This window comes from Pelodiscus sinensis, chromosome 2 (genome assembly GCF_052426305.1).
Source record: "Pelodiscus sinensis isolate ZL-2025 chromosome 2, ASM5242630v1, whole genome shotgun sequence".
NCBI lineage: Eukaryota > Metazoa > Chordata > Testudines > Trionychidae > Pelodiscus > Pelodiscus sinensis.
Genome location: NC_143053.1, coordinates 102,432,642 through 102,460,130, shown reverse-complemented (window position 1 = coordinate 102,460,130; position 27,489 = coordinate 102,432,642). Strand labels below are relative to the sequence as shown.

The 27,489-nt window shown below is 43.0% G+C and overlaps 1 protein-coding gene across 2 annotated transcripts in view; it reads right to left on the bottom strand.

The window, feature by feature from the left end:
- KCNG2 (potassium voltage-gated channel modifier subfamily G member 2) overlaps nt 1–27,489 on the bottom strand; it is a 79,954-nt gene that overhangs the window by 38,576 nt on the left and 13,889 nt on the right. Inside the window, exon 2 of one of the 2 annotated variants that reach the window (XM_075921115.2) lies at nt 12,580–12,749. The exons of the other annotated variant lie outside the window; for it this stretch is intronic. The gene's annotated coding sequence lies outside the window, so the exon portion shown is untranslated. The remainder of the gene's footprint in view (nt 1–12,579; nt 12,750–27,489) is intronic. 2 annotated transcript variants of the gene reach the window in all.

Here is a 27,489-nt window from a genome sequence, read left to right as displayed (position 1 = left end):
ATTATTTAGGATCGGTCTACACTTAAAAGCTTGGTCAAAACCATTGTGTCAGGACAGCGTGTGGAAAAAAAGCCACATTTCTATTCAGATCCAGCCCCCAGTGTAGACATAGCATACTGACTGAAGAAACTGTCGGTAAAATGTAGTTATCCTTGTTCAGGAAAGTGGTGTTCCTACACTGACAGACATCCCCTTTCCATCAATGTAGGCAACACCTGCACTACAAAATTATGTGGGCATAACTAAAATTATGTGGGCATCCAATGCAGATGCAGTAATATGAGGGCCTAAAACAAAAGCCCATGTAGCACAGGCCTGGTCTGAGGCCTAGCTATGGACAAAACATAGCTAACATAAAGCAAAGCTAAGCTGTGAGCAAGAGGCAGATCTCTGCTCACAGAACTTGGCACGAACAGAGCAGAGAGAGCGAAACACTAATTGATAACAGGCCCAGGCGTAGAACAGTAATTGGCACTGGATATAAATTGAAAGCACAAAGTATCATCAGCTCATTCAAAAAGACCTTGGTACACACTCCCCACTGATAGAGACTCAGGTTCAGGAAAGGGTCTAAAATGACAGCATGATAGATAGAGATGGTCTAATCAGATCATGAGGCATAGGATGACGGGTGGTATCTAAAAACCTGACACGTCAGGAGTGATGTGTTAATTTGTTTGTAACTGTAAATAAAGTGATATGCTGTGGGAAGGGACAGATTTTGTCCAGCCAGTGAGGCAATAGGAGTTTCCCACTAGCTGTGCTGAGGCCATTGTTATGAGTACATACGCATAGTGGTTCAGTAGAGTCTACTGACAACTATTACTGTACTTCGCTTAACAATAAACTTGGCCGGATACCTTCGATCCTTATCGGATTTGTCCCTTTTGGGGGCTCTCTCAGGGTCTGCAGCGGTCATTGGGCCCACATCATTGAGCACACGCACAAGCAGCCTTCTGGTTATCATCATCCACATGTCCGGAGAGGTCTCTGGCTATCACAGCAGTAAATCTTGACCCTACTCTATCAGTGAACTTTACAGCAACAGGTAAACTGAGGCAGTCTCCCATATCATCTCAGAAGTGCAGTTGCAGACTGCCTCATTCAGTCAGGCTGCTTGCAGTGACACTGGAGCACACACTAACCATGTACAGGGCACCCCCTGATGGAAATAGAATACAGGCGACCACAGGCCAAATCTAGACCACCACACATCTCTGAATGGACCACAAAATCTTTTTATCGTCATTATCATTTTGGCAGAGTGAAAAATGTTTCTCTGGAGTATATACAAGAAATGTGGACCTTGACAGAAAATAATTGATTACCTTGGAGAAGACTGCCAATCAGCCAGGGAAGGGAATGTAAAGTTGCTGCATTGTCAGCCACAGAGTAGCGATAAGGCTAATCTGAAATGAAGAGTCACACATCCTTCCCAAAGGCAAGCAGGGGGAGAAAGTGCTTGGTGAAGATAAAGTAAAAGGTAAGTGTTATTTGCCCTTCACATAGCACAGTAGTTCCTAACCTGTGGTCCACCATGGTACTGCAGGGGGTCCGTGGAAAATTTAAAAATAAGGACCGGGCCCTTCGATCCTTAATTTTCTTTTCTTTCTCTTTCCCTCTTCTTTTCCTTTTCTTTTTTTCTCTTCGCCAGAAAGGGGGTGGAGCATGAAATCTGAATAGATTGAAAAGGGGTCCATATGCTCAAAAAGGTTGGGAACCACTGACACAGCATAATAGGCAGCAAGTTTAAAACCAACACAAGAAAGTACTTCACACTACACACAGTCAACCTAGGGAACTCATTGCCAGTGGATGTTGTCAAGGCCATAGAAAAATAAGATACGTTCATGGAGGTTAAGTCCCTCAACGGCTATTAGCCAAGATCATCAGGGCACAATCTCATGCTCTGGGTGTCTCTAAACCTGACTGCGAGGGGACACTTGATAATTCCCCCATTTTGTTTGCTCCTTCTGAAGCATAGGGCTGTGACTAGTGCTAGAACACAGGATACTGGGCTAGTTGTACCATTGGTCTGATACAGTAAGGCCATTACTGTGTTCTTCTAAAAAGCAGCATGTTTCTCATGAGCGCTCCCTCCACATAAGTGAGAGGCGGCCACTACAAAACAGCCCCCTTTTTGTTACAAGCCTATAGAAGAAAAGAGAACTAGGGAGCTGTTCCTCTTTCCTCTGTCCCCAAATGGAACTACAAAAGGCCACAGAAATAGTGCTTTTTTTATACTGGGTAGGGCAAGATCCAAAATTGGTGCATGCTCCACTTATTTGCTATGCACCTCTGTAACTCTCAGACTGATAATGGGCTTCTTCTCCTCTCACCTTTGTACAACTGGTCAGTTTTTTACCTGAAAAGGCCAACCCAACAGCCAGACCGCTTATGTGACCTTCTGTGGTATATCTGCTATGGATGGCCACACATCTTTCCAATTTAAGAGCCTTAAGAAAACCAGGAATGACCCTGCCTCTCTGCCTTTCCCCTAGCCATGCCACCTGCACTGACAAAAGGAGAAAGGACATCATAAGAGCCAATGCAGTGGTTCTACGCAACCTGAGGATCCCCATATGCTTCAAGATGCTCCTCAGTCAGATAAACCAGCTTTAAAGCAGCTCCATGCCTGTTTTAGAGCAGAACAAAGCCATCCTACCCTAACTCAAGGATTCAAGCCTCTGGTGCTGGAGTAACTGTTTATTGGCATCACTGGAGAAGAAAGAAGCTCAAAGTCTCATTCTCCTTTAGGTAATACTGGTCTGAATCAATTAAGTCAACAGAGCTCCAGTGTAAGGAAAATCATCCCCCCCCCATTCTTTTTTTTTTGGTCACATTTTAATGCAATGTTTTGGGTGGCTATGAATTGAGCCTTGTCTGCCCCATTTATTAAAAAAAAAAAAAGCTAGATTCTAGCCTCCACTGTGACTTTTTTCCACCCCTGCATGACAAGTATCTCAGAGGCAGTATGTGTGTGTATATAACAGCCTTCTGATACTAGTACTGAAAGGGACAAGGAAACACCAAGATTCAGTCACTCTTTGAAATGGTCCTCACTTGGGGTCTGATTGGGAGGCATGGCTTAGTGGTTGTAGGGGTACTTGAACAGTCCTGCCTTTACTAAAATAATGTCTGCCTTGCCTAAAGCGCAGATCTCTAACAAATCAAAACCCAGGCTTGTCTTAAGTCTGGTGCATATAAGCATGTAGGCAAGGCTGGGGGGGAGCTTTGGGAAGCAGGAATGTTTTTTGCACAATCATGCAGATTTAGCATGGTACAGTGAGACCACACCAAGAACATCGGAAGGAACCTTGTACTGGTACATTCTATTTCTGATAAGCAAAAATTCAAGATACAGCCAAAAAACTATTAACTAAGCACATATTTTCTGCAACATCCTGGGCAGCAGGATGTACCCCAAATATGGGCATAATAGGTATCTTAAACAACATGTAATCGATTGGTAGATATTATTAGAACGACCAAGTCGAGTATAAATATAGATGTAGAAAACAATCAGTGGAAGGGATTGGGTAAGGGGACCCCACCACCTTGCTCACTAAAGTTGTGCCTGTTCCTACTGGCAAATGCATCACACGTCTGAGCGTGGGGAAAGAAAGAGGCCACGACCTTCTGTCTGACAACTGTAAATTGCTAACAGTGGAACGGTGTGTGATTTATAGGAACAAGTACATGCACGTTTAGATACAAGTTAAATATCTTGTGTATTGACCTAGGTGTAGGTATTGTTATATTGCCTGTGCTACCTATCCCATTTATTGGAATAGATGTATGTCACTCTGCATTGCTTTCCTTTACTATTCTGGGTATAATAAAGTTAGAGAGATAATTTATCCTTGGTGTCTACTGGTTCCTTTTGTAGCTAATATCCCGAACACACGACAGTGGTCAAGGCTGCAACCGGTGACCAGTAGGGCAACCGCTGGAAGGAGAGCCCAGACCTCTCACTCCACTGGCCTGTGCGCTGTATTCCCTGGCTGGAGCCGCTGCTGCGGAATGCCAGGGTGCTGTTCCTTCTTATTGGTATGTGCTATGCAGTTACTGCGGCACAATATCTGCCATTCAGCATCCCAGGTTCATCAGTAATCTCCTGGAACTTCGGAGAGATTACTGATGAACCCGAGAAGCTGAGCGGCAGATGCCGCCTCCTCAGCCACCTCAGAACCTGCATGGCACATATAAAAAAAAAAATCAGCGTTGTTCCGCTGGGGAAGCAGGTGCCCTGCATTTCCCATTTTCTGGTCAAGGCCAGCCCAGCTCTGGGGCCAGCTGGCTTGCCATGGCTGGGACTGCTTGGATGGGTTGCCTCATGGCTTCTCTAGCAGCAGGGGAAGTGTGTTGGAGCCTCAGGGCTCCTGCCATGGTGGGCAGGGCCTCTTGTGGAAGGTGCAGGGCTATGGGGCTAGCCTCCCTAAAGGGGAGGTCTGCCCACCACACATGCCCTTTGGGCTACCAGTGGTCCACCCTCCATGGGCCATTTCCTATCTTCCCCTCGCTGGGAACAGCTTAGCCCAAGGATTTCCACTGCTGAGGGAGTCCAAATAAATAAAACAGAGGAGATTACCAATGTCCAGGGTCCACCAGCAGTGGGGAATGGGTGAATCCTCTAGGTCCCTTTAGGGCAGTCATGTTGGAGACTTCAGTCTTTCATCTGCTCTGCTGGAGCTGTAGGCTACAGGTCTGTTCTCTTTCAGGTCGGCACCCAATAAGCTGTTTTCCAGGTAATTTAATCCTTCCATCAGATGGATCATTTGCTTCAGGGGTGGTATGGTAGGGTGGGGTTGTCTGGACCCCAAATAAATTCTTTACTCCTTATTGCCTAGTGTGAGATTTGTAAACCCTATTACACCCCAGTTTTATTTATCCTAACAAACTTAATTATTTGATTGCTTTCTTACTAACAAGCAATTTTGATTATTAACTTTCATAAGCAATGGTAGAAATGTAAGTGCTAATCCCCCCCCAACCTCCCAAAAAAAATCAAACATATTTTATAAAATATAAATTTAAAATCCATTTCCTTTCTCATACAAAAAAATAAATGCAGACATCGGTATCTAAAAACTGAGTGAGGATTCGTGAGTAAGCAGACATTATCTACTTAATGAGAAGAAAGCATGTAATTTGATTTGTTTTATTTATTTTATACAATAATCAACCTAATTTTGTTTGATGTGTTTTGCAATCTCAGTGTCTTACTCTTCTGTAGGACCACCTAGCTCAGGTTTGCAGGGAGGGATAGCTCAGTGGTTTGAGTGTTGGCCTGCTAAATCCAGCGTTGAGAGTTCAATCCTTGTGGAGGCCATTTAGGGATTTGGGGCAAATATTTGTCAGGGATGGTCCTTGGTCCTGCTGTGAAGGCAGGGAACTGGACTTGATGACCTTACAAGGTCCCTTCCAGTTCTAGGAGATAGGCAATCTCCATTAATTTTTTTTTTTTTTTTTTAAAAGGTTCTTCTAGAGCAGCCTTTGCCATCATATCCAAGTAATTCTTGCAAGGTGCCCTTACCTTCCACTGAGTCAGGCCATATATGGCTAGTATTCTAGACCTTGTGATGTTGGGAACACATGGTGCAGGTGAAAATGTTTATCTGATAAAACAGTGTAGCAAAAAAGCCTGCCGGTGTTTTATAATTAATCTAACCCATAATATACATTTCTGCATCTGAGGAGTGCTTACATTTTCCTAGCTGGAAATAGTAGCTGCATGATCTGCAAGGGAAACAGTGTGAAATTAATAAGAGTGCTGAGTAAATGCAGATGGTTTAGAGTTACATAGAAAAAGTGGGACTGAAACAACACCTAGCTAAAGCTGTAGTGGTCAGCTAAGGAATGTAAATTTGCCATACTTCCAATAAAATAGGATAATGAGCTCAGATCGCTTAGTGGTTTTATATTTACACCAACTATCAGTATTATGATTAGACTAATAAGGAAGGAAGAAATACAGCACTTCTGAAACACTGGGAGGATTGCGTATAATTAACTGAATAGTGGCAAATATCTTGCAGAAGGTGCACTGCATCTCACAGACTCACCCCCCTAATGTGCAATACCACCAAAGAACTACTGCAATAACCTGTATCTCCTGCCCTGGCTGGAAAAAATACACTCTCAGTCTCAGGCCCAGAGAGCTGCTGGGGAGGCAGTGGTTTGAGGTCTCTTCAAACACTCAGTATAGATTGGGGGATAATGTACAAGATACACATTGGGCCTGTGGACTCTGTAGTTATGCTAGACAACAGGAGTGAGGCAACTTTTTTCTATCAAGAGTCACTGACCCACAGGAAAAAAGTCATTCGGGGAGGGGGAAGTTCAGGGTTTCCCCTAAACTCCAAGGTGGGTGCAGAAATGAAGGTTCAGGGTGTGGGAGGAGGGACGGACTCCAGCTGGGGCTGTGGGCTCTGGGGGAAGGTTTGGGATGAGGAATTTGGGGTGCATGAGGAGTTTCCAGGCTGGAGACAAGGGGTTTGGAATGCAGGAGGGGGCTCAGGGCTGGGGCAGGAGGTTGGGTTGTGGGCTCTGGGGCAGGACCAGGGATAGGACATGGATTTGGGGTGCAGGATGAGGTTCAGGCTGCAGACTCCAGGAGGGAGTTTGGGTGCGGGAGATGGCGTAAGGTCTGGGATGGACCCAAGGTGCAGGAGAGGATTCCAACCTGGGGTAGGGGCGTGGATAGGGATGCAGGCTCTGGCTGGGCAGCGCTTACTTCAGGTGGCTCCCAGTCAACAGCATAGCAAGCTGCTCCCTGCCAGCCCTGGCTCCTTTGTGGGTCCAGCCCCTGTGCAGTGAGGCCAGGTGGGTCTGCGCAGTGCACACTGACCACGCTTGCAGCTCCCATTAACCAGGGTTCCCAGTCAACCCTAAGATGCAGAGCCTGCCTGGGGGTGGGGGCAGCACATGGAGCTTCTCCGATTACCCCTCAGCCTAGAGGGTGGGGCCGTAGGGACATGGCCAGTGAGCCAGCACTCGTTGCTTCAGCCTCTTGGAGGGTGCCAAGGCTCAGGGCTTCTGGCCCACGGCACAGAGAATTGCTGCAAGCCAGATCCAAACCACTGCTTCATTTCATCTGGCCCATGGATTCCCTACCCTTGCTGTACCAAATGAAAAGCAGTTCTTGAGGGGGCTAGACAGTCTCCCTGAACACTGTCACACTAAGGCAATTTGAGGCAGGCTAAGGGTGAGGCGGGAAAAGGGACTATGTGGCTTCGATCCTGCTCCATGGCCTTGTACAGAGCGGCATGACCCTGAGGAGAAGATTTGAGGGAGAAGATTTGAGAGAGACTCCAGGGAATTCCTGTGCTATCCTAGGATGTAAAAAAAAACAAAAAAACCCACACACAATGAAGGTCAGTGCAGCCAAGAGGTTTTCAGGGATATGATCAGGCCGCGTTTAAAGAAGGAACAAACCATGGGCAGGAATGAATAGCTAGGCCATACCACTCACTGTGCCTGCAAAGTTGCTCTGGGAGTTAAGACAGAAAGTAATTTACTGATGAATGTTCCTCTGAATTCTCCTAGAATCATGCAACTGCTAACACCCAATATTTGAATTGTAACCTCTTACTGCAAGTGGTATTTTCTCAATTATGTGCAACTGTATCCTGGAATACAGATCACCTCACTGCCCAAATGCTGCTCTTATCCTTCTGTGCACTGCATGTTTCCAGGTCATTCTTTTTATCAGCTCAGTGTCTACTGCTGTCTATTCACAACTGAATCTGTCTCCTTTGCCAGAGCATAAAGAAAGCACCTTCTCCCTCTGTGCCATCTTCCTACCTGCCACCATCCTCATTTATATTTAAATCTTTAAAGCAGAGGAACCGTCTGCGGTGTCTATTTCACATCTGATGGTCTGACATTCTAGTGTGCATCCTGAGTAGTTGCCATACTCTATTCAAGTCATTCTCTGTTAGTGCAATATATTTGCTCTTCATAAAACCCTTCCCTCCAAACACCACTTCCCACAGGTACCAGTATCCACCTCCTCACCATCACCAACCATTTCCTGATCCTGACATTACATTTTTCAAGTTTCTTTCCCCTCCTGCTCAAGGCAGTAACTTTGGTCCCTGAAAAGATGACCTGCCAGCTTGCCAGGAAATCAGACAGTAATAAAGCTACTGCAGCTTTTTGCTAAGGACACTTCTCTCCTGGATTCTGTAAATCCTTTTCCTTTTCACCCTCCCTTTGGTTGCCTTGTATTCCTCTGACCTGCTGTGACATGCAGTATTTTCTAGTTTTCCATTTCCCTATCTTCACTTTCTGCTTCCAGCTGCACCCTTGAAATGGGCAGCAATTATTAAAGGAAATCACTTTTCATAGGGGAAAAGATGGCTTTCATCTCTGAACTCCTCCCGCCTCACCACCACACACTCCAAATTCATTAACTGGCTGCAGGAAATTCATCCCTTCCTCACTTCCCTCTCATTGCCAGATGGCAACTATGGTTGTGGGGGATGGAAGGTGAAGGCATTACCTCTCAGGAGCAAGAGTTCCAGAGAGGTTCTATGGCAGTCAGTGGTTTTGGGGATGAGAGCACGGCTAATCGGGAAGGCCAACATGTTTCTGAAAGTACCTCTGTACTCTGTGATGAAACCAATTAAATTGAGCAATTGACTGGCTGAGTTTGAAGGTCATCCTCCTTAAAAAGGGCAAGGCTGGCTACAGGGAGGGGAGTGACGTCACAGTCCCTAATCCAGTGCTATGCAACCAGAGGATCTTGCTTGAGCAGTGCTAATTTTCCCCAGGGTAATTACATCAGCTTCAGGAACCAATTTACACTGGCATTGTGGCATCAGAGAATTTGGCCCATTCCATTTAAAGACATCTCAGAAGATTGCTACAACAAAGATTGATAAAAACTTCAAAACAGTCCAGGCACAGCAACACCGTTATCACAGCAACTCAGTATTTCCTTTTTACAGCCTTTAGAAAAATGTGTATTCCTAGCAGGTTTTCTTGCTTGTGTTTTGTCCCCCACATTTTCTGTTCCTTGCATTTTTGTGCATCAAACTGATTAAACCACAACTCTGCTCCTCAGTTTATATTGTCCTTTATATTGTCTGCCCCACTTTCACATCTCCGGTTTTATAATGAAAAATTCATCATCCGACTGCACGTTCCACCTAATGAAGTGAGCGGAATCGGTTTTAATGTGCATCCTTTAGGCACTCCATTAGTCTTCTCCATCACTCCCCAACAACTAGGGTACTTGTGAGTGCTATGTCTTTGAGATCCAGGTGATTCTTTGCCCTCTCAAGTGCCTCTTACTTGTACCACCCATCCATGATGGCTTTGTAGAGGACCAAAGTTTCCTGAAGCAAAAATTACAAAAAACTGAAGTCAAAGTAAATCAAGCCCATACCCCGCTGACCCTGGGCTCCATGCGGCGCTGCTGCTTTGAAACGCCACATGCAGCCCCCGTGGGGTCAGCTGGGTCCCCAGGTTGCATGCTGTGTTTCAAAGTGGCAGTGCCGCACAAAGCCCGGGGTCAGCAGGGGAGTCCCCAGCTGATCCCGGGCTCCATGTGGTGGTGCTGCTGCTTTGAAGTACCTCTTCCTCTTCCCTGTCCTTGCTGCCTCTTTCTGATGGGGCGAGGGGAGGAGGGGAGTAGTGACTAGTTGACAAGCCTGTCAACTATTTGATAAGCATTTGCTTATTAGATAGACAACTAGTCCTTCACATCACTAAAATAATGACTAGTGATTTTTGTACTACAGAGCAGTGGATTGAAAAGAAGAGATGTCTGGAGTCAAATTTCCACAGCCTTCTGATTTGTTTGCACAAAAAATGTGCACACATACAAAGTGCGTAATTAATTAGTCATGCAGTTACCCAATTGTATGCTCAAATACTGCTGTTTTACATGTTTAAGTGGATGCATGCACAAAACTGGGGGGGGGGGGGTCTTTTAAAAATCTAACTTTTGGGAATCCAGAGGACACTGTTCATTATTCCATATTGTAAGATACTATTTGATGGTGCCTGATTAATTGTATCACTTGGTTCATTTAAAACTGAACTGGACAGAGTATTGTCACAATTATAATGTTCCAGTACTACATGGCAAGGAGATGGACAAGAGGTATTTTCCATTTAATTTCCATAATTCTAAATAAGCTTGTTCTAATAATACATGTTCCTTGTTTTCTTGCAACTTTTCCCAATTAATTTTCTTCCTTTGTTTACATTTGCCAAACCTCACCAATTAATTCTTCCAGTCCAGTGTCTTTAACAGGTGCTTTAAACCGTGCCCACATCTGTCCCCCTCAGCTAGCTAACTTCCATATCTCTCTTGCTATTACTTGTTTTTTTTCTTTTGCAGTACAGTATGTTCCATCTAGCAAATCTTTTAAAGATTATAAGCTCTCACTCAGCACTTTTCATCTCCCTTTTGTGTGCTTACCTTCCACTATTTACCTCATTTGGTTTCTCTTGGCTTTTTCAAAATTCTTCTGAAATTTGCTATGCTGAAATTCAACTTCCTTATTTGGTCTCATAGCGGTAGTAATTGTAACTCTAATTAGACTGTGATAAATATAGACAGCTCTGCTTACTCTTGACTAATCTTACCCTGTCACTCAACACCTAGATGTATATTTTGAACATATTGTAAGGCAAAGACTTGGTCATGAATTCCATGATTTTAACACGTCTGCAAGGTCTTTAGCTTGGGCTGGAAGGGCTTCGGCTTCTGCATGATTTACTGTTTATTGCCCATGTCTTGGCTGTGGCTTAATAAAAATACTCAAAAGTGCCAAAATCATAGCCTCATGCACAAACCACACAACCTTAGTGGAAATGGTTTCTTCCCTTCATACTTTATTGAAGAAGTATATGTCTGCATTCTTCAAATAGGACATTTCTTAGTTTATTACTCCTAAATCAGATTTCTCACCACATGTGATCTCTATAGGTTGCTCTTTCTTGCCAGACTATCTAAAGTAGGTTCCTTTGATAAATCTATTCTTCTATTATAATAATCTTTCGTTATAGCCAAAAGTATCTAACCTGCAGTGGGCATCTGTTTAGATTTGTACTAGATCGGGGTGGGCAATCATTTTTCACCGGGGGCCACTTCAGAAATTTTTGAAGTGGTCCCAGGCCTCAAGCAGAAGGAGCAGGGCCAGGATACTTCTGTGCTTCCCTGTCCACAGACCCTGAACAGCTGGCAGTTCCCTCCAGGTGCCTGTGCCCCTGGTGGTGGGACGAGACCTTGCGCACTCTCCCCAACCCTAGGTCCTGATTGACCTGAGGGGGAGGGGGAACATGCAAAGCCCAGGGGGCTGTAAGGGGCGGGGCAAAGACTTCACATGCTCCCCCACCCACAGACCAATTAGGGTCTGTGAGTGGGGAAGCACAGAAGTATCCTGGCCCTGGCTCTTCTGCTTGAGGTCCTGCCCTTTCTGGGGAAGCCAAGGGCCACTTCAAAAATTTCGGAAGTAGCCGCCAGTCAAAAATTATTGCCCACCCCGATCTAGATCATCCCTGACAAGTGTTTATCTAAGCTGCTCTTAAATATTTCCAATGATGCCCCCTAGGCAATTTGTTTCAGTGCTTAACCACCCTGACAGTTAGGACGTTTTTCCTAATGCCCAACCTAACCTCCTGTGCTGCAATTTAAGCCCATTGCTTCTTGTCCAATCCTCAGAAGTTTAAGTAAAATAATTTTTCTCCCTTCTCATAACATCCTTTTAGGTCATTGAAAGCTGTTATAGGCCTGCTCCATCTTCTTTTTTCCAAACTAAACTAACCCAGTTCTCTCACTCTTCCCTTATAGGTCATGTTTCCTAGACATTTAATCATTTTTGTTACTCTACTCTGTACCTTCTCCAATTTCTCCACATCTTTCCTGAAATGTGTTGCCTAGATGTGGAACAATACTCCAGTTTAGTTAATCAGCTGAGTAGAGTGGAAGAATTACTTCTCATGTCTTGCTTACAACACTCCTGTGCACTGAAATTTAATAGGTCTCTCCCAAGTTCCTGCAAAGGATCAAACACAAAACCAAACATGCAGCTAAGACATGGGTGGGCAATGGGACCATGACCCACGGATGCGCTCCCAATTCCCTGCTCCCAGGCCGATCAGAGCCTGGGGGCAGGAGGGGCGCACAGAGTCTCTTACTCCCTGCCTCCGCCCTGTAAACGCTGGACACCCCTTGCAGGGTGGAGGCAGGGAGCAAGAGACTTTGTGTGCTCCTTCCGCCTCCAGCCCCTGATTGGCCAGGGGTTGAGGGTAGTTTGTGAAGTCTCCTGCCCTGCAAGAGGGTGGGTGCCTAGAGGGAACTGCTCTCTGTTCAGAACAGCTGGCAATTCTCTCTAGGTGGGAGGAGGCCGGGGGGGGGGGGGGCAAAGACTTCAGTGCTCTCCCACCCCCAGGCCAATCAGGGTCTGTGGGAGGGGAAGCTCAGAATTGTCCTGGCTGGGAACACTTCTAAAATTAGTAAAGTTTCCCCCCCCCCCCATCTAAAATTACTGCCCACCCCCTGAGTTAAGATCTGTGGAACGACAGTCAGTAGATCTCAGCCAATTACACTAAACAACTTACCCTTCACTCTGGGCTGTCTCCCTTTCAGTCAAATCAGCACAGTTGTGCCCCGTGGTGGTACTGCCAGGAGTTGGTTGACTCTCAGCTTCACTCTGTGACCCCTTCAAGTTGGGTCACAGAGAAAAAAATGACTAAAGAACTTCAAGAAGCATCAGAGTCAGCAACTTCAACTGTATAAATGAAACAGAACATGACAAATGTATATCCACCTTGTTTCCCACTGAGTCCTAATCCCGTTGGCTATGTCTACACTGGCATGAATTTCCGGAAATGCTTAAAATGGAATACTATTCCGTTTTCAGTTTTTCCAGAAAAGGAGCGTCTACACTGGCAGGCTGCTTTTCTGGAAAAGCCCTTTTTCCGGAAAAGCGTCTGGCCAATGTAGATGTGCTTTTCCGGAAAAGAGCCCCGATCGCCATTTTCGCGATCGGGGCTTTTTTCCGGAAAAGACTACTGGGCTGTCTACACTGGCCCTTTTCCGGAACAGTGTTCCGGAATAAGGACTTATGCCCGAGCGGGAGCAGAATAGTTTTTCCGGAAAAGCAGCTGATTTCTTACAGTAGATCATCAGTGCTTTTCCGGAAATTCAAGGGGCCAGTGTAGACACAGCCCTACTGTGCCTCCCTTCTTGGTGTGATCTACTAGCTTTGCAGATCTTTTGGAGATGGCAATCAAGCAGGCAAGTGGGGTTTTTTCTAACTTCAGTCTCCACATGGAATCAAAATTGGGTCCTGGCTCATGAATCATCAGGAAAACTCAGCAAGCCAAATGCTGCCCCACTGTCCTCCCAATAAGTTGTTTTCAGCAACACCTGTGTAATTCTTCAGTGGGAGCATAATCTGAAGTCAGCTTGGACTGCACAGATGGCCCTGCAATAAAGCAGAAGCAGAACAGAACCCAACACACTCTCCCCACTCAGCTGTGTTGTGTCCCCAGGAAAGACCATAGCAAAAATTTACTTTTGTCATTAAATAAGCACATATGGCTCAGCATGCGTACAGCAAGCAGACTTGTGAAGCCAGACGGTGCCATTTTTACACAGTCACTTTTCAGAGTAAAACTACCATATGTTATTCACTCATCTGCTCTCTGGCAGCATTTTTGTACCTACGTTCTTTTCCTCTGCCCATTACCTAATTTTTTCCTGCAACAATTACCTGTCCTTTGCAGGCGTTTACGTGCAGTCTAATCTGTATCATTTCACAGGGTGCAAAAAGATTTCCAGGTGTTTATACCCCAAACATAAGCATTTTTTCAGCCACACATTTCAGTTTTTAAATCTTTCCTTAGCTCTACTTTACCGTGAATCTTTGTGGCAACACTAAGCAAAATACTCCAGGAACTTGGTGTTTTTCTCTTAATTTCTGACCCTATGTTTGAAGATTATTCTTTACTTCTCTCATTCAAAATTAGGTTCTAACCTACAACAGTGGCTCCCAACCTTTTCCAGTATGTGGACCCCTTTTTAATCTATTAACGTTTTACAGACACTCCCCCCAAAAACAATATAGCTGTGCCTGCAGCCTGCACGTCCCTCAGCCCACACTGCTTCCTCAGCCGCATCCCTCAGGCCACTGGGGAAGCAGCGCAGATTGAAGGATGTACTAGCTGTGAGAGGCTCTGTGCAGACGCCTTACAATACTGCTGTGGACCCCCAGGGGTCCATGGACCACAGGCTGGGAACCACTAATCTAGAACATGGTTAGTGACTTTCAGGAAGTGTGTCCATCTGCAATAGCAGTTGTCATATTGCACTGTTTTACAAACTTAAGCTCCAAACCTAGAAGGACTGATGTACATCAGTATCCCCATCAAAGCGATAATTTAGACCTGCATCTTTTAAAGCTAGGGATGTAAAAATGCAATTAAACATGTAACTGTGTAACCGCTAAAAATCATAGCAGTTACATGTGCTGTGGGCTCAGCAGTGCGCTCCTGGGGAGCCAGAGTGTAACCTGGGGTAGGAGGGTATAAGCGACTAGTCGACTATCCAATAAGCATATGCTTATCGGGTAGTCGAGTCATGACTCGACTAGTCACATCCTCCCCCCCCATGCTGCCTCTATCAGAGAGAGGGGGGAGGAGCAGGAGCCAATGCTGGGGGGGTTGAAGCCCCAAGTGCCAGCAGCCCCTCTCTCCCCCACTGTGGGGCTGAAGCCCTGAGTGCCAGTGGTTCCCCTCGCCCCCCCCCCCCCCCGCTGTGAGGCTGAAACCCTGAGTGTCAGTAGCCCCTCTCCTTAGGGCTAAAGCCCCAAGAGCCAGCAGCCACCCCACCCCTTGGTGTCCCATGTTAGGCATAGGGAAATATGGTTTTCCACTCCCCCCGCTGTGGGGGCTAGCTGCTCCAGCCCCTACTGCTTAACCAGAACCAATAAGCCTCACCTGTTAAGGGTGAGGCTTACCAGTTAACCTTTTACATCCCTATTTAAAACCTTGTGTAAAATCAAGCATGTGGAAAAATTTTTAGCGTATCCAGGCCTAATCCCATCCATTTTAGAACACCAATCTCTCCGAATTTTAAAAAGAAAAAGAGAAAGAACCAACATGGCCCCACAACAGCCTCTTTCCCAGTGAAAGGGCATGCATCTGACCAAGTGGGTCTTTGCCCATGAAAGCTTATGCTCCAATAAATCTGTTAGTCTATAAGGTGCCACAGGACTTCTCATTATTCTTGCAGATTCAGACTAACATGGCTACCCCTCTGGTACTTTCCCAGTGAAAATAGCCAGTCAGTTAAAAGTGCCTTGCACGTAGAGGAAAAAAAATGGGGTTGTGCCCTCATTGCTTCTTTGTAGCATTTAAAAATTGAGGGTCTTTGCAACATTTTTTTTCTTGGATTTCTACCTTAAAAATAACAGGAATGTCAAGTTTAATCTTCCCTCTTCTTGCTGGAGGACTCCTCAGCTGGCCAAGAAACAGGAGTGGGAACTTCTCTGCCCTTAAGGGGTAGGATAGCATATCTTTCACAAACCCTTTACTCCTAGGTCTTTGGCAAAGGTTTGAACTAAATACATGTTTTAACTAATCCACATAAAAATCCTTTTTTATAGCCCTTAGATAAGTGAAAAACCAAACAAAAATTTAGGAACAATTAAAATAAGGCATAACATAATTTTTCCCCTTTGCAAAATTCTTTAAATCTCTACTGTCATCACAGGATCAGCACCAGCTGTAGCCAGCTAAACTAAACACTTAAGGTTTTTAGGTGCTATTAAGAGACATACCCACATAAACACATATCCTTACAAAGGAAAATCTTAGCACTAATATGTAAAAAAAGCACAGTTTTAGCAATCTCTACGGCTACTAGATTGTTTACTTGGAAGAAGCATTCATGGTACATATGACCAAAAGCACAGATGGGAAATAAAAAACAGCAGCAAAGCACATATTATTTCTACAGTTACAAAAGCAATTCATACAACTGTACTAACACCACCACATAAGATTTAAACAGGCAGACAGCCTGCTGGTAGAACAGAAATGTAATACAGGTTGATAAACAGCAGAACACATTTTTTAAAAATCTTATTCATTATATATAACTGCACAAAGCCACTTGTTGCTGGCGTGTACTTCACCACTCATTAGGTAAATGGTTCCAGATTCATAAAGTGAAATTAACATTATAACATTGCTATGTCCATATGTATTTGTTATTTTTTCCTCTCTCACTACATCAGAAGAGATGCTGACACACATCCAGACACTACTTCCAAGACTTTTTTGAGCACCATTTATTGAAAAAATGTGGTGGGTGCATCTCTGGCTGTCCTCCACCCCAATCAACCTGGAGAACTTTGGAACAAATGGCCAGGCACCTCTTACGGATATCCTTATGGTTGTAAAGTGTCTTTTGCTGATCTTGTCATATTTGTCAGTATCCTTTGATATCACCATTGCAAGGGCTTGTCAAATCAACTGCTGTGGGAATGGATTGAAACTAGAGTCTTTGGATTGGTTTCACACTTACTATGCACATTACTGTTATATGTAAGGCAACAGAGAATCAGGCCCTACACTGGCATAGCTTAGAGATACACTTCCAATAAAGGGGCACTCAATACCCTCAGTAAACACTCATCTGCACTGACATACATCTGGTTTGCTCTCATCTGCATCCCTAGGACATGCCCCTTTTAGTATCTCAGTAACATCCTGCATATAGGAAGGCTGGTCAAGGAGTATTTAAAGGCTGGGCACTGACTGTGAAATAGTGTTTATTTTAGAGTTATCACCCTATTATCTGAGCACCTAGGACTCTGACTTATTTGGTACAGACATTTAAACTGGGAAGTCAGTATGATAAATTCCAAAAAATGCATTGCTCAACCACGCGGAGACGGGTGATAATATAAATATTTAAATTAATAGCATTCAAGTCTATGAAAATGTTGCATTAAAACTAATGGTGGGTGCATGTTCTATCTGTTTTCCTAGGGTGGAATTCATCCCTATGCACAGGACCAGCATGATCCCTATTTCAGGAACTATGCAGAACATTCTATAGGTGTTCAGGCCTTGTTCTTGCCTCTGTTCCAGGGCAAATGTCAGCCCCTTAAATTGTTCTATGAGAAGGGTGAATATATAGGGTTGCCAATTTTCTAAACACCCCTCTCACACCCCTTCCCTGAGGCCCTGCCTCTTCTGAGGACCAGTCCCCTGTTTGCTCTTCCCCACCCTATTCCTTTCATCAGGCTGCTGCTGTCACTGAGGAAGAAGTCCCCCAGCCAGGCAGCTTGGTAAGTGGAGACCTGAGCACCTGGCTGGGCAGGGATCATTAAGCAGCGGCGGGGCTGAACTGCTGTGAAGCTTAGAGGGAACACTGGCCAGGGAGCTAGGGTGCAGGATCCCAGTGGAGTGTACTGTGACTCTCAGGAAGCAGCCACCACGTGGAGCCCGGGGTCTGCCGCCTTGAAATGCTGCATGCGGCCTAGGGTCAGCAAGGGCCGGCTCCGTGCTCCCTGAAGCGCTTTGACCTTTAAAGTGTAGCAACAACCCTGGGGCTGTTGCTACACTTCAAAGGCAGAGGCACCCTTATCGACTAATTGAACAGTTGATGCAAATTGCATCGACTATTCGATTAGCCAACTAATCTAAATTTAACATCCCTACCTCAGCCCCTCTCACTGTGCTGCCAACTGGACTGTTAACAGCCTAGTCGGCAGTGCCCACCAAAGCCACCAGGGTGCCTTTTTGACCAGGCGTTCCAGTTAAAAACCACACCCTTGGCTACTCTATAAGTGAGAAATGCATAATCCCCAAATCTGAATTGTTTTTTAACAACTGCATATCTCCATAGGTAACCAGAGTTGGGCATGTTTATATCTCTACATGTTTGTGTGTGTGTCTGTGACTTAATATTCATTTGTTATTTCAAATGAAGGTGGACTATCATGTTTATATGCCTAGCTGAATACCTTCGACAGTCATCTGAAATTCCAGGAATGAATAGTTCAAAGCCAGGCCTTCCTAGTAATACTCATGAGTGGAATAATATGAAATCACAACTTGGGAGAGAGGCCAGTCCTCGCCTACAGACAGCCCCTCAACCTGAAGTAAATACTCCCCAGTAACCACATACCACACCACAGAAACATTAACCCAGGAAGCTATCCCTGCAGCAAATCCTGTTGCGAACTCTATCTGCATATTTATACAAGTGATACCATCACAGGACCTAACCACATCAGCTGCACCATTAGGGGCTCATCCATTAGCACATCTACTAACGTGATATATGCCATCAAGTGCTAGCAACATCCTTCTGCCGTGTATATTGACCAAACCAGACAGTCTTTGTGTCAAAGGATAAATGGACACAAATCAGACACCAGGAAAAGTAACATACATAAACCACTGGAAGAATACTTTAAGAATACTCTTTGGACACTCAGTAACAGCCATCCTTTTACAAAAAAATTTCAAAAACAGACTACAAATTGAAATAGCAGAGCTGCAATTTATTTGCATATGTAACATGATCAAAATAGGACTGGATAAAGACTTAGAATGGTTCTCTCACTATAAAGACAATTTCCCTTCTCTTGGTAGTCACACCTCCTCATCAACTGCTCGGAGTGAGCCACATTCATTCACCCTGACTGAGTTGGCCTTGTTAACACTTGTCCTGCATTTGTTAAGCAGATCCCTTCTTTTGATATGCTAGTACACACACGTTATATCCATCTCCCATCCTTTCTGATTTCTACTCCATGCATCTGATAAAGTGGTTTTTACCCACAAAAACATATGCCCAAATAAATCTGTTAGTCTTTAAAGTGGTACAGGACTCCTCATTGTTTTTGCAGATAAAGACTAACACAGTTACTCCCGAGACATCTCAGTGGTTAATAAAAGTTGTTTCAGAAGAAGGTTCAAGAAAGCTCGTAATTGACAATAATGCCATATCCTGCTTTTAGGGGAATTTTCTTCCTAATCCCAAACAATTAGTGCTTGATTTACATCCTGAAGCTTGAGTATTTAATCTCTCTCTCATATTTTTATCCTACTTAATGAAAGTGCAGCTGTTTTTCCTGCTTCATTGTTTTGCACTGAAACCTCCAATGATGCATAGAATAACTGTAAAATTGCAGACTAGTTTCATTACAAGCTACAATTAAGAATTTTTAATAACGGTCCATTTCTGTGAATGCAAAGAGTGGTATGAGCTGACACGTTAGTAGATTCTCACATTCAGGAAACTGAAAAATAACTAAATGTTGCTCACTGCCAAGAATCTCAAAACCTTTTTGAGTGTACTCCAGGGATCTGTACTATGCCTCCATAAATAGGTTTGTCTTATATTGATGTTGGCTGAGTTAAGGAAGGTATTCAGGCAATAACTAGGTTATTGAAAGGGCCATCCAAACCCTGTCATGTAGGTTGCTTGGCTGATTATAGTTTTGGTGATGCACTTAACAGAAAGGGCTAAAAAATATAATGCCAAGTGCAGAGACTTCTAAACAAGATGATAGTAAGCTGTGCTGAATCATCAAACTGGTATGGGAAACCTACAGCACATGAGTCCGATCCAGACTTCCTTCATCCAGCCCATGGGGAGGCTTGGGGCTTCCCCCCACAGCAGAAAGAGCTGGTGCTTTTGCTCCATTTCCACTGCTGTAGGAACTCCCAGTCTCAGTGCTCTTCCACCGCAAGGAGCTCCAGCAACCTGAGCCAAAGTGAAGTTTTTTGGTGTTTTTTGTGAGGTTTCATTTGTTTGTTTGCTTCTCAGTTGGAGGCTGGAAAGAGGTTGTTTAGTTCAGTTGGTTGGGGTTTTTTTGTTCGATTTGGGAGCAGGTGAGTAGTGAGGGGTTCTCCCTCTCCCCACTTGTGTGAGACTCCTGATTGATTTTTCTGTGAATCTGTGGCCCCCGAGAGAAAAAAAGGTTCCCCACCCCCATCTAAAAACAAAGATTGGCTTCATAGTAGCCGAGCTACTGATACATTAGCTTATTTAATTCTTTGGACGAGATGTGATATATGAATTAAACAAGTATTAACCTGCACGGCCAGCCATTGCATGAACTGCAATAAAGCTTGTTTTACTTTATTCCTTGGTTTTATCTCTTTCTAGACTAAGTGGTATCTGCAATTCTAACTATCAATATTAAACCCCAAGAAAAAGAACAAGTGAACGGAATTTAACCAGCCCACAGCCATAGGGGTTTGGGACAGACTGGATTTCTTGCTCAAGTGTTTGAAAGAGTTCCAGCGTGCCCCAGGGGCAATCTCTGAAGGCACAGATAGGATTGACTATTGTTAAAGAGAGTAATGGGATGTGTTCAGTAGCATAAAACTATTGAAAAGTACAGACATAAATTGGTCTTTCCCTCCCAAATGTGACAATGTAGTGTAAATTTACACTAGGTTACAGGCCAACCTAGGAGTACCTACACAATGTCCTTGAACACCTTTGCACACAGACTGTTTATGCCAGTAATACTGCACCATGCATAATTACTTTGGTCAGGATACTCAGCCAAAGCAAAAGGATGCCATGGATAGGTTGTCAGGTGTACAGTTTTGAACCGGACAGTCCAGTATTTGAGCTTTCTGTTTGGGAAACAAATTGAGAAAATATAAATGTACGGTATTTTCTAAATAAGATGTAATGTAGATTGGGATGTAATGTCAAGTATGTCCAGTATTTTTGTTGAAACCATCTGGCAACCCTAGCCATGGACTGATAAGGGGGAACAGGGTAAAATGTGTAGACAACACTTATTGACCTCTAGAGCTTGGCTAGAGAAATGCCAACCTAATTCAGAATGTGGAGGGTTACGGGAAATACTGGCTCTGGAAGTTTCAAAGGAGCAAGAATTCAGATGCAACAGTGACCATGCAGATCTGCATCTGGCTACTGTTTTTCAGGCCTACACATAGCCTGAAACTAGATTTGGTCCCAGCTGGGTTGCCAGATGGTTGAAACAAAAATACTAACACACACACACGCCCCCCCCCCCCCCGGCCAAAAAAAAAACACCAAGGAAAAATTCTGTTTGGGGGGGGGGGGGGGGGGGGGGGGACAAAGTTGTTGAGCAAAAAAAAGAACTCCAAGACTTAAGCAGAAAAAGGAACAGCATTAAAACAGCATGTCCCCTTTAAGAGTGAGTGCAGGGACAGGAACAGGGATGCAGCAGCCATTTTATGCTGACAGCCTTACGGAACCAGGGGCTGGGGGTGTTGGGAGCCGAAGGCGGAGGGTGGGGGGCGCTTGGGAAGGCCGCGTGCTGAATGTTTGTAGGGTTGCCAGGTGCCTGGCATTTTTACCTCCTGGCTGGGGGGGAGAAATCAGAAAATACCAGACATTTTAGGTATCCGGTATTCTCTGAATTTTTTTTTTAAACCATACAGGAGGCGAAAATACCCGCCTCTCCGGGTGAATACCGGACACCTGGCATCCCTACAGCTGAATATAGTGTGCACTGGACTACCTGTACAACATCTTCTTTCCAAACAGCTCACTAAATCCACAACTTCCATAAAAACATATGGTAGGGAGAAATTTGGGGCTCAGATGAATTTTGATTCCTTTCCTATGCAAGTTGATTGGAGCAGCTCTTATTTAATGAACAGAATTGGTCCAGACAGCCTTAAAAATGAACATTTAAAACATTTATTTTTATTTAAAATAAAAAACATCTAGATGGCCATATTCAATCCAGACAAGGAAAAGCAAATTTTAAAGCAGTACTGTTTGCACATATGCATTTGGGAATGTAAATAACTTCTATCTGCAATAGAACTATCAAAGCCTACAGAAAAATTAAAAATGATTAAAAATACTTATTTATATGCTAAAGCATAAGAACTCTGAACTAGTAGTTACTGCATGCAAGATTGGGTAAACACATATGATTTTTAAACGCTCCGAGAGCCATGTCCTGAAAACCATTATGCACATTAGAACTTCACAGTCCTGTAAATATGCCCATTTACTTCTGTAGCAGCATTTTCGCAAGCAAACACTAGTCAGGATAGTAACAGTTTGAAGGATCAGGCCCTCAATGTGATCTGTGTCTAAATTTTTTGCTTTTAAAATTAGGGTATTTTTAAGCGTGATTTTTTTCTATTTTGGTATAAGCGGAACATAACATGAGGACACCCTGGTAACTGAGAGCTTTACTCTAAAATATAGTATAAGTGCAACAGGTAAAACACATACACCACTGCAGAGCAGAGGAGAACTTGACTATAGATGTGTGTAAGTCCTGAATAGCTGCACTGTTTTACTCCAGTGTAATTTAATAGAATTTACCCCAACAATCCAAACAGAATTTGTTTCCTCTGCAGAAACTAATCCAAAGCCTCTAGGCACAAATTTAAGTCCTATTCGAATCATGAAAGCCTTCAGTTTGAAAACCTTAGAGACACATTGAGGGAGTTTGAACTTACATATTTCAGAGTAAGGAATTTGGGGAAGTATTAAACTTAATATTCTGTGAAACATTTTTGTGATGCTGACATTAAAAAGCATAAACATTTAAGGGATGATTTGATAATTTTCACTTGAATTTAGGATTGTAAAATAGCACGGGGTGCTGTTTCCAGTATAAAGAGGTGAAGCAAAGGCTATGTATTCTGTGTTTTTCTGAGCCCCAAGGCTCCTCACTCAAACTCAGTATGGGGGGGAGGGGGAAGAGTCAGGCACAGAAGAAAAATGTTAAATTATGTTCTTTTTTATTTTTCCTCTTTGGATATAACCATGATTAACATAAGCCATGCACATTTTCAAAGAATTTCACAGACTTAGTCACATATAAGCTCGGTAAGTCCTTCCTGAAACACCTTAGAGTACTTTACATCACTTCAAACAACAAACACAATACACAGTTCAAAGAGAAAACTAACCAAACGAGTCTGACAATAAAGATGAGAGAAAAGAACATTGCAGGAAACCCAGAAAACTCTCTTAGGGACAGAAAACTAAATATAAATAACCATCCCTCTCTGAATTGTAACAAGAGTTACAACCCGGATGCTGGGATCTGAGAAAAAACTTACCAGTATGTTCAACCCATTCATGGCTTGTGCAGCCTTAAAATCCTTCATTTGGTTCAGGGAAAGCTAGTAGAGATGCTTGAAATGGGAGAAATTTGTTCAGAAATGTTGGTTCTCTTTAGGAAACATCTAAGAATAGAGACCAGCAGAACAGGAAGATAACTCTGCAATATGTGGTGGGAAGTGGCAAGAACAAGGCAGTTGTTAAAAAAAAAAAAAAAAAAAAAAATCTCAGGCATCCTACTGAAACAATGTAGGTTGCAGAATAAAGAGGTTCCTACGTGATACTGTAGAAACATCACTTAACACCCAGTTGTAAATTGAAAAATAATGACCATGTCTGCAAGCATCAAAACTCTGACCGTGCACCATTCCAGGGTCAAGCCCTGAGCACAGGAAAAGTATCAGAGGGGTAGCCAAGTTAGTCTGTAACAGGAAAAACGTAAACAACAATAGACTAGTAGCATCTTAAAGGCTAACAAAACATGTAGACGGTATCATGAGTTTTCGTGGGCACAGCCCACTTCTTCAGATGACAGGAGTTTTCACAGGAAAAGTAGTTTTGGATGGCAAGATAACTGTCAAGGGAAAATGAGATCCTCATTGAAGAGGCTCACTGAGCAGAATTCAGCTTGTTTTGTGTTCAGCTTGATCAAGTTGGTAGATATAGCCAAACATGAATACAGGTTGAACCTCTCTAATCCAAAACCTCCGGGACATGACTGATGCTGAACCAGAGAATTTGCTGGACCACGGGAAGTCAATACTGTCTAGCAGGAGTACCAACACTTTCACTGCTTATTGGGGTCAGACATTTTGGGGTAAATTAGAGCTAAATAACAGCACAGAACACGGACAGCCACGACTGGTGGCTATAAACAAATTTTATGGGACTGTGAGAAACTTGGCCACACCCATGGTAAGTGGACATCCAGCTAATTAAAATCATGCTGGACCATGATGTTGCCAGACCATTGAGGTTCAACCTATATAACCTCCATTAACTAGCAGCACTGGATGCATTTTAGAGTGAACTCCACAAGGCAGCAATTCAAATGTGAAAATTAGACACCAAAAGGTCTTTTAAGTAACCTTTAAGCATGTGCGTTCCACTTCCTGGGAAATAGCTGCTCCCCCCAACCCAATAATGTTGTGTCTGGCAATTTCTGGGAGAGGAAGCAAAAGTCATTGTTAGCCACTGAGTAAAAACTTTAGCCTAAGAGTTCAGTATAAAGCAGAAACCAGACCCATAGAATAATATTCTTAAAGACTAGTTGTCATCTTCAGAAGTTTTTTTTTAATTTGTTCAATATTATGAATTGCACATTCTCCATTACGAGTGTTTCCTGCTTGGCTTTCCCAGTAATATGATATGCTGCAGTGATTTGTAAAAGGAAATCAAAATTAGTGTCTTCTGCTCATTATCATAATCCATTCATTAGCCTTAGACACTCCAGCAAATCTGATAGTCCTTAAGATTGAGGCATGAGTTTTTAAAGCTTTCCAATGTTTCTGCTGCCATGTCCCTACCAGTTATTTCCACCTCACTTCCACAATGAAATGGCTTTCTTTAGAGAAAGAACTTGTAAGAGTACATTTATGTTAAACAAATCAATGAAAGCAGGAAAGAAACCCCAGCCAGAACCATACTCTTTCTGATTCTTTCATTATGATTGTGACCAAGAAATACAAACATTTTTAGTATATATTTCAGTATTTTCCTATTCCCTCTCTGGATGTTAAATACAAAGTTTTATTTTAATGACTTGGTAAAACAACCCATATAGGCCCAGAAATTAGTCAGACTTCAAAATGGTTTTGGCAGAGATTTTCAGAGGCATGATTGTTGCAAAAATTATTAGTTTTGTGGAATCCTTACAGGCTTGATTATCCTAACATTGTTATATTACTCATCTCTACCCCACCCCAAAATATTTTAAATGTCCATAGATCATGTAATTCAGATATCTAGGTGAATATAGGTAAGATGGACTTGAGGGACTTACTCCACAGTCAGCACAAGTGAAAGCTCTTTTACAATACACTTGAGAATATTTGCTTTCAAGTCAGCCAAATAATGCGCCTGACTAGAGATGTTTGAAGAGTCATAAGATGGTAAAAGTTACACAGATTCAGCATGGCAGTTCTCAGAAAAACAAATACATTCATCTGTTCCGCTTGGTGGCTCCTAGGGGACTGTGCTCAAATCCTGGTTGTGCTGATGACAGCCAACACTATTTCTTTTGGGTAAGCTCCTCATGGAAAAGTTTACTTCTGGGGAGGAAGGTAAAGCAGCTATATTTGACAATGCCTTTGGAAAACCTCTTCAAATGCAGAGGTCCACAGTACTGCATGTTCAACACCCATTCATATCAATGGGCACTCTACATGCACAGTTCCTGTGTTTACCCATTATTCCCTACCTAGTTGATATCAATATCAACTGTATTGTTAATAGGAGGAATGATGCAAATTAATTATCTTAATTAAAATGTCAAAAGAGAATTTGTGAATGTAAAGAATTAGTTTTTAGAAAGTATTTTGAGAGTTCTCTCTCATTCTGACCAATTTCATATTTCATAATAGAATGCAAAGCCTTGAAATAGGAGGCCTTCAATGTGGTAAACAAACTTTTGTGTTTGTAAAGTTCATTCTTGGAAAAAGCAGATGACAATGTCCTTTCAATCATTTTATTTTGATTTACTCTCTTTTGGCTTTAATACGATCTTAAAAGCATGAGAATAACGTTTTCCTTATTCATGTCCTTTGCATTTGGCCAATCATCGATTGATTTCCTGCCTTTCCTACGGATTTTAAAATTCACATGATTTGTTTCTAGCCCTCTTTGTGCACAAGCTTTATCAGTGCTACAAGATCAGCTTTGAAAATAATATTAGTTAACAATTGACAAACAAGCAGATCAGGGTTGGGAGAAACATCAATGTGTTTGTGAAAGTCTGTTAAAAACAGTGGTGGGTTATGTGTGTATGTTTAATTCCAAACAGTGGCATGATAATTTCCATAGACTTCCTAGTTTTGTTTTGTTTTTTTAAAACACAATAGCTATGTAGACTCCTTCAGGTATTTTCAATCTACAACAAAAATCAAAGAAGATCATATTTTAGGCCTTAATACTGGACAGTGTCCTTTAATTGTCCTTTGTTATGAAAATTAGCATACCACAAAATGCTGTAGATAGTTTTAATTAGCTTTAGTTTTAAAGCTTTAGATTTTATTATAAATGCATTTTATGAAATGGGAAGATCTGATGGAACAGTAAGAGATATTAACCCATGTTGAAAAGTTAAGAACATTAATTTCACTCCAAACACTCCCTACATTTCTTTTTTTCCCAGAGTACGACTACTGAAATATAGCTTTACAATAAATAACAGGAGTAACATTACAGGAATTGTATTTGTAGTGTGATATATGCACTTAAAGCTACTAGAAGCACTTAAAATGGGTCAATGTAGAGCACTCAACCTGTCATGCATTATTCTTAAAGCATCATGGGGATTTTAATTGTGCTACAGATAGAATTACTGTGTTATGAACATAGGCCTGGAGTTGGCCACTTCTTCCCCATGATGGGTAGCACTTTACTCCACCAGTCCCACAGAAAGCAATGGGAATACTGTACTATCCCACCCTGAGCAAAGATGGAAGTCTCTGGCCCATCTTCTGGGAATGGGGAGATGCCACTTACACAGAAAAACACATCAAATGACTAGTCCAAACCATTAAATGGCATAGAGCAGTGGCTCCCAACCTTTTTGAGGATATGGATCCCTTTACAATCTATTAAAATTTTACATGCCCCCCCCCCCAAACAATATAGCTGTACCTGCAGCCTTCATGTCCCTCAGCCCAAGCCGTGGAAAGCAATGCAGCCTGAGGGACGTGCTGGCTGAGAGAGGCTCTGCGCAGACACCCTACAGTGCTGCCATGAACCACAGGTTGGGAACCACTGACACAGAAAGTATATTTATAAAGTTTGCAGATGATACCAAGCTGCGAGGGGTTGCAGCTGCTTTGGAAGATAGGATTATAATTCAAAATGATCTGGACAAACTGGAGAAATGGGCTGAAGCAAACAGGATAAAATTGAATAAGGATAACATGCAAAGTACTTCACTTACAGAGGAACAATCAGTTTCACACATACAGAATAGGAAGTGAATGTCTAGGAAAGAGTACTGTAGGAAGGGATTTGGAGGGTCATAGTGGACCACAAGCTAAATATGAGTCTACAGTGTAATACTGTAGGGAAAAAGGAGACATCATTCTGGGATATATTAGCAGGAGTGTTGTAAGCAAGACACAAGATGTAATTCTTCCATTCTACTCCACACAGATTAGGACTCAGTATTCTGTCCAGCTCTTGGTGTCACATTTTCCAGTTTG